The sequence below is a fragment of the Aotus nancymaae genome, unplaced genomic scaffold, assembly GCF_030222135.1.
Source record: "Aotus nancymaae isolate 86718 unplaced genomic scaffold, 86718_ANA_hifiasm-v0.15.2.pri h1tg000210l, whole genome shotgun sequence".
Classification (NCBI taxonomy): domain Eukaryota; kingdom Metazoa; phylum Chordata; class Mammalia; order Primates; family Aotidae; genus Aotus; species Aotus nancymaae.
The window spans coordinates 272,210-283,484 of NW_026988625.1; positions in this window are offsets into that span (position 1 = coordinate 272,210).

The following is an 11,275-nucleotide window of genomic DNA, read 5'->3' on the forward strand; positions in this document are numbered from 1 at the left end:
ATTATTTCCACTCAATTCTGGTGCAAAATCTATTCAGAAAGTAGTCATGACTGAGGTCAGGGCCTAACCCTCCTGGAATTAGGCAATCAGATCAGTCTATACTTGCAACACCAGAGTGACTCAATGGTCTTACAAAAGTTTACTCATCATGGATTCATGATGTGATCATCATCTTTTTTTTTTTTTTTTTTTTTGACATAGTCTCACTCTGTTGCCCAGGCTGGAGTACAGTGGCGAGATCTTGGGTCACCGAAACCTCCACCTCCTGAGTTCAAGTGATTTTCCTGCCTCAGTCTCCTGAGTATCTGTGATTACAGGTGCCTGCTATCACGCCTAATTTTTGTATATTTTTTTAGTAGAGATGGGGGTTTCACCATGTTGGCCAGACTGGTTTCGAACTCCTGACCTCAGGTGATTCACCTGCTTCGGCCTCCCTAAGTGCTGGGATTACAGGCGTGAGCCACCGCACCTGGCCCGATGTAATCATCTTAACCATCTTTTTTTTTTTTTTTTTTTTGAGACAGAGTCTTGTTCTGTCACCCAGACTGGAGTGCAGTGGTGTGATCCCAGCTCCCTGCACCCTCCACCTCCTGGGTTCAAGCAATTCTCCTTCCTCAGCCTCCCGAGTAGCTGGGATTACAGGCATGTGCCACCACGCCTGGCTAATTTTGTATCTTTAGTGGAGACAGGGTTTCTCCATGTTGGTCAGGCTCATCTCGAACTCCCAACCTCAGGTGATCCACCCGCCTTGGCCTCCCAGAGTGCTGGGATTACAGGCTCATCTTAACTAACAAGCTGTATTAGCATGCTCTGGCTGCAATATCAGAAATCCCTATTCAAAATAATTTGAGCCAGGTGCAAGGGCATTTATTATTTTTCATAACACGAACTCTGTAGCAGGCAGCTCAAGATGCAAGATGTCCACGCCCTGCGTCTGCTTCTGTGTGAGTTTCTTGGTTCTAATTTCTTTCAGATTTTGGCTTTATCCTCTAGCTGGTTATCCCAGGCCTCACATCCAGTTATGCCAGTGCCAAATGAGAGAAGGACTGTCATTTCCTTGTGTCCATTTTTTAGAGACAGGCTCTCACTATGTTGCCCAGATTGGAGTGCAGTGGCATGATCATTTACTGCAGCCTCAACCTCCTGGGCTCCAGTAATCATCCTGCCTCAACCACCCAAATAGCTGAGACCACAGTTATGTACCACCACGCCTGGCCTTGTGTCCTCTTTTTTCTTTTTTGCAGAGATGAGGTCTCTCACTATGTTGCTCAGGTTGGTCTCAAATTCCTGGCCTCAAATGATGCTCCCACCTTGGCCTCTCAAAGTGCTGGGGTCACAGGTATAAGCAATTAAAGCCAACCATTGTTTCCCCTTATTTCCGTTTTTTTTTCTTTTGAGACAGTCTCGCTCTGTCGCCAGGCTGGAGTGCAGTGGCATGATCATGGCTCACTGCAACCTCCGCCTCCCGAGTTCAAGCGATTTTCCTGCCTCAGCCTCCCAAGTAGCTGGGATTACAGGTGCCTGCCACCATGCCCAGCTAATGTTTTGTAGTTTTAGTAGAGTGGGGGGGTTTCACCATGTTTGTCAGGATGGTCTCGATCTCTTGGCCTCGTGATCTGCCTGCCTTGGCCTCCCAAAGTGCTGGGATTACAGGTGTGAGCCACCGCACCTGGCCCCTTGTGTCCCTCTTTAAGAGCAAAGAGCACTTCCTCCAGAAACCTGAGAGCTCTCCCTTCATATCCCATCCCATCAGGGCACACGCCCATTCCTAAAGCAAGGACCAGCAAGAATGGGACCACCTGTGCTTGACTCAGAGCATACAAGACTATGGCTTTCAGCTGGGTACACTGGCTCATGCCTGTAATCCCAGCACTTTGGTAGGCCGAGGCAGGTGGATCACCTCAGGTCAGGAGTTTGAGAGCAGCCTGACCAATATGATGAAACCCCATCTCTACTAAAAATACGAAAATTAGCCAGGCATGGTGGTGTGCACCTGTAGTTCCAGGTACTCTTGGAGGCTAAGACAGGAGAATTGGTTGAACCCAGGAGGCAAAGGTTGCAGGGACCCGATCATATCACTGCACTCCAGCCTAGGTGACAGAGCAAGACTCCGTCTCAAAAAAAGAAAAAAAAATGACTGTGGCTTTGTCTTCAAACAGAAGGAAACATTTCTTTGGGTAATCAGACACATGTGGACTAAAAGTCCTCCTTGCTAGATTTCTGGAAAAGCCACCTTTGGTAAGATCCTGAGATAATGAACATTTAAGTGACAAATAAGCTCAGCACACCTGTCTTAAGCATCTCCTGGGAGCTAGACTTGGGGATGCAAAGGTGAATATGATATAGTCCTGTCTGGCAGTACTTAGTCTAGTGGAGGAATAAGCACTATTTGATCTGGTTTTAACTTGGCTCCTCAAATAGCCTTCCTACAGAAGGAGAATGAGCTTTTTTCCCCTCTCACTTGCTCCCTCCCCACCCCCTCTTCTCTCTCTTCCTTACCATCCATTCAACAAAAACTTCTTAAATGCCTACTCTGTGCCAAGCACGATGCTCTGGGCTCCCATCAGAAAATTTACATTCCAGTCAGTTGTCTTTCTTATTGTAAGTGAATAATAATGGTCTTCTGATTTTAAGATTTATTGTGATTTTGGTTAGTATCTGCAGGACACTAACCACCTCTGGTCCTGTAAACCCAGGGCCACACTCTGGGTCATCAATGGAGACTATGTTATGTGCTGCCTAAGCTGGCCATCTGGCTTCCCTAAATACCACCATAATAGGGGCCAACAGGAGTGGGGTTTTGTTTGTTTGTTTGTTTGTTTTTGAGACAGGGTCTTACTCTGTCACCCAGGCAGGAGTGCAGTGGTGTGATCTTGGCTAACTGCAACCTCCACCTCCCAGGCTCAAGCAACCCTCCTGCCTCAGCCTCCCAAGTAGCTGGGATTACAGGTGCCTGCTATAATGTCTGGCTAATTTTTGTATTTTTGGTACGGAAGGGGTCTGACCATGTTGGCCAGGCTGGTCTCAAACTCCTGATCTCAAGTGATTCACCTACCTTGGCTTCCCATAGTGCTGGGGTTATAGGCGTGAGCCACTGCAGCTGGCCCCAACAGAAGTTTTTTGTTTGTTTGTTTGTTTGTTTGTTTGAGACAGAGTCTCGCTCTGTCACCCAGGCTGGAGTGCAGTGGTGTGATCTTGGCTCACTGCAACCTCCACCTCCTGGGTTCAAGCAATTCTCCTGCTTCAGCCTCCTGAGTAGCTGGGACTACAGCCGTGCGCCACCACACCCAGCTAATTTTTGTATTTTTAGTAGAGATGGGGTTTCACCATGTTGGCCAGGATGTTCTCCATCTTTTGACCTCCTGATTTGCCTGCCTCGGCCTCCCAAAGTGCTGGGATTACAGGCGTGAGCCAGCCACTACGGCTGGCAATTTTTTTTCTTTTTTTGAGACAGAGTCTTGCTCTGTTGCCCAGGCTGTAGTGCAGTGGCACAGTCTCAGCTTACTGCAACCTCTGCCTCCTGGGTTCAAGCAGTTCTCTGCCTCAGCCTCCCAAGCAGCTGGGATTACAGGTGTCTGCCACCATGCCCTGCTGATTTTTGTATTTTTAGTAGAGATGGGATTTCACCATGTTGGCCAAGCTGGTCTCCAACTCCTGACCTCAAATGATCCGCCCACCTTGGCCTCCCAAAGTGCTGGAATTACAGGTATGAGCCACCTTGTCCGGCCCTCAACAGAAATTTTAAGTGGTGGAATGACATGATCAGTATTAGCCTATCTTGGAGAAGGGAAACTTGAAACAAACCACATTTAAAAAAAGAAAAAAAAAAAGCCAAATCACTTACAATAGAACTTGGTCTCTCAATGTTGCCCAGGCTAGTCTTGAACTCCTGAGCTCAAGTGATCCTCCTGCCTCAGCCTCCCAAAGTGCTAGAATTACAGCCATGAGCCACCATGCTGGGTTGTTTGTTTTGGTTTTTTTGGAATGAGGTCTCACTCTGTCACCCAGGCATGTAGTGGCATGATTATAAAAGCTCACTGCAACCTCAACCTCCTGGGCTCAAGCAGTCCTCCTGCCTCAGTCTCCCAAGTAGCAGAGACTACAGGTGCAGACCATCACGCCCAGCTAGTTATTTTTATCCTTATTTTTTTGTGTGTGTATGTGGAGACACTGAAGCTGCATTGCTCAGGCTAGTTTCAAACTCCTGGGCTCAAGTGATCTTCCTGCCTTGGCCTCCCAAGGTGCTGGGATTTATTGACATGAGCCACTGCACCCATCTATTTTGATTTAATTTTTTTTTTTTTTTTTAGACGGCGTCTCGCTCTGTCACCCAGGCTGGAGTGCAGTGGTGTGATCTCGGCTCACTGCAACCTCCACCTCTTGGGTTCAAGCAATTCTTCTGTCTCAGCCTCCCGAGTAGCTGGGATTATAGGCGTGTGCCCCCATGCCCTGCTAAATTTTGTATTTTTATTAGAGACAGCGTTTCACCACGTTGGCCAGGCCAACGTGGAATTATAGGTGTGAGCCACTGCACTCGGCCTTGATTTAATTTCTTTTTCTTTCTTTTTTTTTTTTTTTGACACGGAGTCTCGCTCTGTTGCCAGGCTGGAGTGCAGTGGTGAGATCTCGGCTCACTGCAGCCTTTGCCTCCCGGGTTCAAGCAATTCTCCTGCCTCAGCCTCCCCAGTAGCTGGGGCTACAGGCACGCCCAGCTAATTTTTAAAAAAAAGGAAAGAAAAAACGACTGTGGTTTTGCCTTCAAGCAGAAGGAAACATTTTTTTTGGGTAATCAGACACGTGTGGACTAAAACTCCTCCTTGCTGGATTTCAGAAAAAGAAGCCCTTTCACTATATTGGCCAGGGGTTTCATTGGCCAGGATGGTCTTAATCTCCTGACCTTGTGATCCATCAGTCTCGGCCTCCCAAAGTGCTGGGATTACATGCATGAGCCATGGCGCCTGGCCTTTGATTTAATTTCTAAATGACCTAGAGGTGCTCTTGGTCTCCAAGGTTTGTATTTTACTTTAGTGCGTGCTGTGCTTCCTTCAGCGTTGTCAGGGGTGGGGCGAACAGTTTCTTTTCCTGTTTACAAATGGCTTGCCTCACTCTCTTGTTTTTAGTCTATGGTCAAGTCCTGGCTGAGTGTAGTGGCTCACACCTGTAATCCCAGCACTTTGAAAGGTGGAGGTGGGGCTGGGCACAGTAGCTCATGCCTGTAATCCCAGCACTTTGGGAGGCCGAGGCAGGAGGATCACAGGACAGGAGTTCAAGACTAGCCTGGCCAACATGGTGAAACCCCGTCTCTACTAAAAATACAAAAATTAGCCTGGCATGGTTGGTGGGCACCTATAGTCCCAGCTACTCGGGAGGCTGAGGCAGGAGAATTGCTTGAACCGAGGAGGTAGAGGTTGCAGTGTGAGATTGCACCACTGCACTCGAATCTGGGTGACAGAGTGAGTTTCCATCTCCAAAAAAAAAAAAAAAAAACAGTAAGGTGGAGGTGGGAGGATGGTTTGAGCCTAAGAGTTCAAAACCAGCTTGCACAACATAGCAAGAACTTGCCTCCAAAAAAAAAAAAAATTTAGTAAGGGGTAGTGGCATGTGCTCTTGGTCCCAGCTACTCAGGAGGCTGAGGTGGGAGGATCGCTTATGCCTGGGAGGTCAAGGATGCAGTGAGCTTTGATTACACCACTGCAATCCAGCATGGAAAACTAAGCGAGTGTCAGTCTCACCAAAAAACAAACAAAAAAGTCTAGTCCTATCTAGATTTTGGGACATTCTTTTGGGAATATTCTTTTTGAGACAGAGTTTCGCTCTTGTTACCCAGGCTGGAGTGCAATGGCGCGATCTCGGCTCACCGCAACCTCCGCCTCCTGGGTTCAGGCAATTCTCCTGCCTCAGCCTCCTCAGTAGCTGGGACTACAGGCACGCGCCACCGTGCCCAGCTAATGTTTTGTATTTTTAGTAGAGACGGGGTTTCACCATGTTAACCAGGATGGTCTCGATCTCTTGACCTCGTGATCCACCCGCCTCAGCCTCCCAAAGTGCTGGGATTACAGGCATGAGCCACCGTGCCCGGCTCTTTTGGGAATATTTAAAGCACTTATATGCAAAGATAAATGTCAAGTCAGCTTTACTTTTACTCTGATTTGAGCCCTGGGTCTGGTACCTAGACTTCTGCCTTGTGACCATAGTCAAGGAACCAGACCTTTGCCCTACGCCTTAGGCCAGAGCTCTGACTTCTAACTTGCCTTTCTTGGCTTTACTGGCCAGTCCAGGGACAGGAGTCTTGATCTTTTTAAATTTAATTTTTGGCTGGGCACAGTAGTTCACGCCTGTAATCCCAGCACTTTGGGAGGCTGAGGTGGGTGAATCACCAGAGGTCAGGAGTTTGAGACCAGCTTGGCCAACATGGTGAAAACTTGTCTCTACTAATAATACAAAAATTAGCTGGGTGTTGTGGCACATCCCTGTAATCCCAGCTACTTGGGAGGCTGATGAAGGAGAATGGCTTGAACCTGGGAGGCGGAGGTTGCGGTGAGCCGAGATCACGCCACTGCACTGCAGCCTGGGTGACTTGAGTAAGACTCTGTTTCAAAAAAAAAAAAAAAAGAAAAATCAGCTGGGTGTGGTGGCACATTCCTATAACCTCAGTTACTTTGGAGGCTGAGGCGGATATATATACCTAGGTGCAGTGGCTCATGCCTGTAAACCCAGTAATTTGTGAGGCTGAGACAGGCGTATCACCTGAATTTAGGAGTTCGAGACCAGCCTGGCCAACATGGTGAAACTCCATCTCTACTACAAATACAAAAAGCTAGGCGTGGTGGTGCCCGCCCCTAGTTCCAGTGGCTCAGGAGGCTCAGGCACAAGAATTGCTTGAACCTGGGAGGCAGAGGTGACAGTGAGCTGAGATCGAGCCACTGCACTCCAGCCTGGTTGACAGATCAAGACTCTGGCTCAAAAACAAAACAAAACAAACAACAAAAAGTATACAGGAGGATGTACATAGATTATATGCAAGTACTTCACCATGGTCACATTTAATATTTATTTTATTTTTTTGAGACAGAGTTTCACTCTTGTCACCCAGGGTGGAGTGCAATGGTACAATCCCGGCTCACTTCGACCTCCGCCTCCTGGGTTCAAGTGATTCTCCTGCTTCAGCCTCCCAACTAGCTGGAATTATAGGTGCCCACTACCATGACTGGCTAATTTTTGTATTTCATTTTTTATTTTTTTTGAGATGGAGTCTTGCTCTGTTGCCCAGGCTGGAATGCAGTGGCGCAACCTCGGGTCACTGCAACCTCCTCCTTCCGGGTACAAGCAATTCTCCTGCTTCACCCTCCCAAGTAGCTGGGATTACAGGTGTCTGCTACAACGCCCGGCTAATGTTTGTATTTTTAGTAGAGACAGTTTCACCATGTCGGCCAGACTGGTCTCGAACACCTGACCTCAGGTGAACCACCTGTCTCAACCTCCCAAAATGCTGGGAGCCACTGCGCCCAGCCCATATTTTTATTTTCATTTTTAAATTTTAATTGTTATTTATTTATTTTTAAGATAGGGTTTCATCATGTTGGTCAGGCTGGTCTTGAACTCCTGACCTCAGGTGATCTGCCCTCCTTAGCCTCCAAAGTGCTTGGATTACAGGCATGAGCCACCATGCCCAGCCATTTTTATTTTCATTTTTTCTATTTTTTTGAGATGGAGTTTCATTCTTTCGCCCAGGCTGGAGTGAAGTGGGGCGATCTCGGCTCACTGCAATCTCTGCCACTGGGTTCAAGCCATTCTCTGCCTCAGCCCCTGGAGTAGCTGGGATTACAGGCACCCACCACCATGCCCGGCTAATTTTTGTATTTTTACTACAGACGGGGTTTGCCATGTTTGCTAAGTTGGTCTCAAACTTCTGACCATAGGTGATCCATGATCCCCCAACCTCAGCCTCCCAAAGCACTAGCATTACAGGCATCAGTCACTACACCCAGGTTCACTTTTGTATTTTTTTGTGTGTAATTTTTGTATTTTTTAATAGAGATGGGGTTTCACCATGTTGGGCAGGCTGGTCTTGAACTCCTGAACTCAGATGATCTGCCCACCTCAGCCTCCCAAAGTGCTGGGATTACAGGAGGCCACTGTGCCTGGCCTATTTTCTTTTTTTTCTTTTCTTTTTTTTTTTGAAATGGAGTTTCACTCTTGTTGCCCAGGCTGGAGTGCAATGGCATGATCCCGGCTCAGTACAACCTCCACCTCCTGGGTTCAAGAGATTCTCCAGCCTCAGCCTCCCAAGTAGCTGGGATTACAGGCATGCACAGCCATGACCAGCTAAGTTTTGTATTTTTAGTATAAAAATTTCACCATGTTGGTCAGACTGGTCTTGAACTCCTGACCTCAGGTGATCCACCCGCCTCAGCCTCCCAATGTACTGGGATTACAGGCGTGAGCCACCATGCTCAGACCTTGGCTGCTTTTATGCAACAATGGCAGAGCTGAGCAGTTGCAAAAGCCTAAAACGCTAACTCTCTGGCCCTTGATAGAAAATTTGCTGAGCCCTGGTATAGACAGTGCTGCAGAGCAGGTGGGGAGCTAGGAGACAGACTGGAAAACTGATGAGAGGGTTTCGGGATGGAAGGTGGTTCATAAAATTTGAAGGAATATGGTCATTTGTTGAGTTGAAGGCATGGAGGAAAAGTGCTTTCTGAAACAGACTTTTAACTAAAGACCTCATCCCAGCCCCACAAAATGAGCACTTCTTTTGAGATGGAGTTTCGCTCGTTACCCAGGCTGGAGTGCAATGGCACAATCTCGGCTCACCGAAACCTCCGCCTCCTAGGTTCAAGCAATTCTCCTGCCTCAGCCTCCCGAGTAGCTGGGACTGCAGGCTGCGCCACCATGCCCAGCTAATTTTTGTATTTTTAGTAGAGACGGGGTTTCACCATGTTGACCAGGATGGTCTCGATCTCTTGACCTCGTGATCCACCCGCCTCAGCCTCCCAAAGTGCTGGGATTACAGGCGTGAGCCACCACGCCCGGCCAATGAGCACTTTTTTTTTTTTTGAGATGGAGTTTTGCTCTTGTTACCCAGGCTGGAGTGCAATGGCGCAATCTTGGCTCACCACAACCTCCGCCTCCTGGGTTCAGGCAATTCTCCTGCCTCAGCCTCCTGAGTAGCTGGGATTACAGGCACGTGCCACCATGCCCAACTAATTTTTTTGTATTTTTAGTAGAGATGGGGTTTCACCATGTTGACCAGGATGGTCTCAATCTCCTGACCTCGTGATCCACCCGCCTCAGCCTCCCAAAGTGCTGGGATTACAGGCGTGAGCCACCACGCCTGGCTTGTTTATTATTTTTTAGAGACAGGGTCACACTCTGTTGCTCAGGCTGGAGTGCAGTGGCATGATCATAGCTCACTGCAGCCTCGAATTCCTGAGCTTAAGCAATTCTCCCACCTTAGCCTCCAAAGTAGCTATGACTAGAGGCCCAGGTATTTTAAAAAAAATTTTGTAGAGATGAGGTCTCACTATGTTGTTCAGACTGGTCTTAAACTCCTGGCCTCAAGTGATTCTCCCGCCTCGGCTTCCCAAAGCACTGAGATTATTGGCGTGAGCCACCATGCCCTGACCCTAGCTCATCATTTTGTACACAAGACATCACATTCATCAGAGCTAAAGATGATCAACAGCATTTTAACTTTAAAATTCTGTAGAAAAGGCCTATGTGGGCAAAGTATAAGATTATTAAATTGGTGTAGTGTACAATTAAAATTACATATTCACAAAAAGAGGCTAGAGAAATTTAAATGCACTGACATTTTTATTTCTTGCAACCTGAGTTAAATCCAGGTTTCCTTTCCTACAGAATGCAAAAAAGACATCCACAAGGCAACTCCACTAAGTTACAAATTATTAGATGTTAGAAAACTTCCTTGAAGGAGAGTGCACTATTTTTTAAGTTAGTAGCACACTTAACATATAATTAACCTTAAGTTAGAAATACCACTTTTTTTTTTTTGAAGGCACAGTTTGTTTCCAGCTCAACTGTGGAAATCAAAATCTGTCTTACAGACCCCATCTGGCAAAACAGATGAATTAACTGGTTTCGTCTGCAGTACCAAATTCCATCCAGTCACCCCAGCCCTAGCACCTTTGCTTGTCTCCATGAGATGTGTCTAGTCTAGAGGGTAGCATTATTTTGTTGATCCCAATCATCATGTGAAAAGATTCTGGAGTTGTCTTATGTCTTCCTTCATTCTCTGTGAAAATGCAAGCAACTCATTTATAACGTGGCATCAGCAACCAGGCCTTCCTGGGCATGGCAGTGGGGAAGACATGGCAGAAAGGACCAGGTGGCAGTCCTGTAGCTTAGGGACAGTCCCTCAGCACAGGCCATAGAACAAGAGGGTCTGAATAAGAACAGGACAAAATGAGGCCCCCTAATGTCAGAGGACAAATTTCCAGAAAAGTGAGGGCAATTCTCCTTCCATATACTTGGGGTGAAAAAAAAAAAAACAGAGAAGTGTGGGTGACTGGCTTCATCAGTCCAGCAAAAGATAGGGAAGGTGCATAAAATAAGATGGTAACATGCTCCAAGTCAGTTGAATCACTAATTTCATTATGCAAGTGGAAGGCTGCCGAGAATGTCTGGCAGTGGCCTTTACGTGTATCTATTTTAAATAATTAGCTTAGGTCTGAGGCATAATGACTAATCTCCACGAGTCTATGCCTGATGGTGATAAAGAGAAACAGTTATGACATACATGGAAGGTGTTGGAGGAAAGAACCAGAAACAATTACAATAAGTGGAACTATGCACAAACGCCTTTTGCTCTACATCCTGGATTCATGCTTTTGAGCAGCCTTTTTGCTGAAAGCCTCATGAAATAGTTTTGTTTAAGTGTTATGTTTAAAATTTCCCTCTTACCAGTTATTGAGAGAATAATAATGCAGAGCTCATCTAATAAACAAATGTCTAGTTTGATAAGCTTTAACCAAGCCTTCACACCTTGGGATGGTTGTTAATGACATGGATCAGAATCCCTGAGGTGGCTGGAACGTGACCGGTTTGTAGCACAGAAAGCTCTGCTTGCCTATAGAGGCTGTGGATATTTTTAGGAAGGTCATGCATTATGGGATGGAAACTTTATTTATTTATTTACTTACTTATTTGAGATGGAGTCTCACTCCATCGCCCAGACTGGAGTGCAGTGGCACGATCTCGGCTCACAGATTCAAGCAATTCTCTGTCTCAGCCTCCCAAGTAGCTGGGATTACAG